The sequence below is a fragment of the Loxodonta africana genome, chromosome 5 (assembly GCF_030014295.1).
Source record: "Loxodonta africana isolate mLoxAfr1 chromosome 5, mLoxAfr1.hap2, whole genome shotgun sequence".
Classification (NCBI taxonomy): domain Eukaryota; kingdom Metazoa; phylum Chordata; class Mammalia; order Proboscidea; family Elephantidae; genus Loxodonta; species Loxodonta africana.
In genome coordinates, this window is record NC_087346.1 from 117628247 (window position 1) to 117632499 (window position 4253).

A 4253-nucleotide genomic window follows, 5' to 3' on the forward strand; every position below is an offset into this window, starting at 1 on the left:
AACTTAAAATCCCTAAAGTAAATGGGAAACTTTTATTCCTCACTAAAAATTTAAAGGGATCCTAAAAATAACTATAATAAAATCAAAACAATATTATCCAATTTTATCTGGGTAATACTATCACATTTAACTAGACACTATATCTAACTAAAAATTCTAAATCTGGGATATACATTCATTTTATTTAAAAAAAAAAGATTAGCAAGTATTTGGTGTTAAAGATGTACTAGTTTCAAATGAAGAGCTTTCTTCTTGACAAAACCAGAAAGATTAAAAAAAAAAATTCCAAAGAGACTTTCTCAGTATGTAACTCAATGCTCTTTAATGCTGTGTCCCTGGATTCCTTAAGCCCTGTTGTGTGGTTGCACTTTGGGAAATATTGACTGATATGAAAGTGGAGAGTGCTCATTTAGACAGGAAAAAAAGAAATTATACAATTGTCCCTCATAGCCAAAAGAAAAGAAAGTCAATGTCTCAGCCCCAGCATGTTCTCCGCGCACACAGTTGTACCCTCTGGTTTATCTGGAGGGTGCAATCTTCTTAAAAGTAAAACGAACTTGGCCCTGCAACATGAGTGAACCCTGTTTTCGGGGCAGGTGTATCCGGTCGAGAAAGAAAACAGCGTTCTGTGGTTAGGCAGCCTAGCGCATCGCAGTTCAGCACATTCACAAATCAGCCTGCCTGGGAGGGGCTCAACCACACACATAGACGTGGGGCCTATGTAGAAACCTCTCGGCCTCTTTGGGTTCGGGTTCCGAAGGCAGCACCGATCTGGAGTTGAACAACGCTGATGGAAAAGAACGTTCCACGCCACCCACGGGACACTGCCCTGGGCCCTTTCCAGCCGAAGTGTCATGGCTACTTACATAGACAACGACGAAAATCCCGCTGCAGATCACACAGCTTGGTTCCAGTGTGAACACATTTTGAAAACTCATAGCCCCCGTTCTGCAGGGTTTAACCCAAAAAGAAGACATCTGGCCGCTCTAAGAAGTGGGCAGTGCTTTGAACTCAGCAACAGGGCAGAGAGGGGTTGCCACCAGCCCTCCAATCTGCCTCTGAGTTCTAAATCAATTTCAGTTACATATCATTTTCGTTTGGTTTGGTGAGTGGCTGGCAAGTTTAGTTGGACTTGGAAGTAGAGAAAGGACTAGGATGCAGTAATGGAGTATTTCCAGTCCTCAATTCGTCCTCACAAAACTTCATCCTTGTGCCCACTTTGCAGATGGGAACTCAGAGTCACTAGGAATTGAAGTGAATCGTTGAATGCCAAGGGCGGACAGCGGGCCTATGGCAGACTCCTCATCCTGCGCTTCCTCAGATCTCTGGATTTCCAGCATATTATTCTTTTGAGTGGTGTCCCTGGGTGGTGCAAATGGCTAATGAGCTTGGCTGCTGACCAAAAGTTTGGAGGTTTGAGATCACCCAGAGGCACTCCAGAAGAAAGGCCTGGAGATCTACTGAAAAATCAGCAACTGAAAACACTGCAGAGCACAGTCTACTCTGACACACATGGGGTCGCCACAAGTTGGCATTGACTCAGCTGAAAGTGGTGCTGGTATTTGTTTGAGGAGATCACCAACCTCAGCAGATACATAGGTAGAAAAGGAGGGGGCGTAATTAACATTTATGGAGTGCTGACCTGTGGCCATCAATTCCAACTCCTAGGAACCTATAGGACAGAGTAGAATAGCCCCAAAGGGGTTTCCAAGGCTGTGTTCTTTATGGAAGCAAACTGCCACACCTATCTCTTGCGGAGCAGTTGGTGGGATCGAATCACCGACTTTTCAGTTAGCAGCCGAGCACTTAACCACTGAGCCACCAGAGCTCCCAAGCCCCTGTATACATATTTTATCCTCTGTGAGAATGAAGAAACTGAAGCACTAAGAAGTTAATAGTCAAAGATTACCCAAAGCAAGAATTCAAAACCAGGCATCTGACCCCAATGTTCAAACTCATAAGCACTATATGGTCTTTTGAGTCAGACATACCTGAGTTCAAATTCAGACTCTATCTGCTAGTAGCTGTGTAACCTTGGGCAAGTCACTTGACCACGGTGGCCATTGTTTCTTATCTGTAAAGTGAGGAGAAAATAATGCCTACCACTTATGGTTGTTAAGAACAGCATTTAAGTGAGGTCACTCAGGTAATATATTTACCCTGGTGCCCAACTCATAAAGGACCTCAATAAACGCTAAATATTATTAGCAGCATAACCATGGCCCAAAGGATCAGTCCACTTTGTCTTTACTTCCCTAATAAGTTCTCCTCTTTCCAGTTCTCCTGTGGATGTTACTACCTGTTGTTGAACTAAGAAAAGCCTTCTATTTATGTTAGCACCCCATCCAGCTGATCTGAGGAAAGGAAGCCCAGAAGACAGAGAAAAATGTATGCTCCTTATTATGGGTTGAATTGTGTCCCCCAAAAATGTGAGTCAATTTGGCTAGGCCATGATTCTCAGTATTTTGTGATTGTACACAATTTTGTCACCCGATGTGATTTTCCTATGGGTTGTAAATCCTCTGTGATGTTAATAAGATGGGATTAGCGGCAGTTATGTTAATGAGGCAGGATTCAATCTACAAGATTCGGTTGAGTTTTAAATCACTGTCTTCAGAGATACAAAAGAGAGAAGTGAGCAGAGAGATGCGGGGGGAGCCTCATACCACCAAGAAACGACAGCCAGGAGAATAACGTGTCCTTTGGGCCCAGAGTCCCTGTGCTGAGAAGCTCCTCGACCAGGGAGGATTGATGACAAGGACCTTCCCCCAGAGCCAAAAGAGAGAGAAAGCCTTCCCCTGGAGGTGGCACCCTGAATTCAGACTTCTAGCCTCCTAAAATGTGAGAGAATAAATTTCTCCTTGTTAAAGCTATTCACTTGCAGTACTTCTGTTATAGCAGCCCTAGATGACGGTGATGGTTAAGATTCTGTGTCAATTTGGCTGGGCCAAGATTCTCAGTGTTTATATGTGATTACTCCCCTGATGGGATCTGCTGTGAGAAGCTAGTAGCTGTGTGACCTTCTGTAAGTCACTTGTCCACACTGGCCATTGTTTCTTATCTGTAAAGTGAGGACAAAATAGTGCCTAGCATTTACGGTTGTTAAGAAGGGCAATTAAGTGAGGTAATGCAGGTAATATATATTCCCTGGTGCCCAGCTCATAAAAGGACCTCCCAATCAGTTGAAAGGGAGTTTCACCGGGCGTGTGGTCTGCATCTGAATATAAGCAGATGTTCTGCCTTTTTGCTTTCTCTGGATCCTGCAGGTGGTTCCCATTCATCTGACCTCCGGTTCTTGGGACTTGAGCTAGCAGCTTACGTGCCAAACTTGGAATTCATCGATCTTCATAGCCTGTGAGCAAGAGTCCTGCTCTCTGACCTGCCAATCTTGGGTTCGCCAGTCCCTGCAGCTACGTGAATCAGGAGAAGCCTCTATCCTGATCCACAGACTTGAGACATTCCAGCCTCTACAACCACGTGAGTAGTTTCCTTGATATAAATCTCTCTCTATATATATATATATATATATATGTTTATATGCTTTACAGGTTTTGCCTCTCTAGAGAACCCAGCCTAAGACAATGACAAAAACACTCCTCAAGAGATTTGGGGCTTCATGGAGGAAATCGTGGCAGGCCCCACAAAGCACTTTCAGAGCCATCGAGCATTTCTGAAGACAGTGACAAAATACAGGAGGTAGAGGGCATCATAGGGCTGCCTATCAAAAAATGTGATATACTGATGTAACCAGTACCAAAAAAAAAGTTGCCATTGAGTCAACTCTGACTCATGGAAACCTAATGTGTGTCAGATTAGAAATGTCCTCCATAGGGTTTTCAACGATTGATTTCTTTGCAAGTAGTTCTCTGGGCCATTTTTACAAGACACCTCTAGGTAGACTCAAACCTCCAACCTTCTGGTTAGCAGCTGAGCACATTAACTCTCTGCACCAGGGACTCCAAAAACTAGTTGCCATCAAGTTGATTTTTAATTCATGGTGACCCCTTATATACTGATATAAAGACCTCGGTAAACAAGCCAAAGTGAGCTGAAGATCAATGTGTGCCCGTGGTACAGTGAATTACTTCTGTATGGCCCTTCTAGCCATGGTCTTGTAACTACCACAAAGTGATTGGGTGGGACTATGCAGATAATGTGCTTGTGACCCACCAAGGGGATTGGACAGTTTTGCTAATGCAAATAAGTTGAGTGGAACCCTTGTAAAGGATTGATCAGTTTTGCCATCCCACTAG

General features: G+C 43.8%; 1 long non-coding RNA gene across 2 annotated transcripts in view; it reads left to right on the forward strand.

Annotated features, from left to right (window-relative positions):
- Window positions 1–350: 350 nt before the first annotated feature.
- LOC111751054 (uncharacterized) overlaps window positions 351–4253 on the forward strand; it is a 38084-nt gene continuing 34181 nt past the window's right edge. Inside the window, exons 1-2 of one of the 2 annotated variants that reach the window (XR_010322112.1) lie at window positions 351–2841; window positions 3267–3477. This is a non-coding gene — a long non-coding RNA (uncharacterized LOC111751054). Of the gene's footprint in view, window positions 2842–2882; window positions 3478–4253 lie in introns of those variants that run through there. The other variant, XR_002786129.2, reaches the window with a different exon arrangement.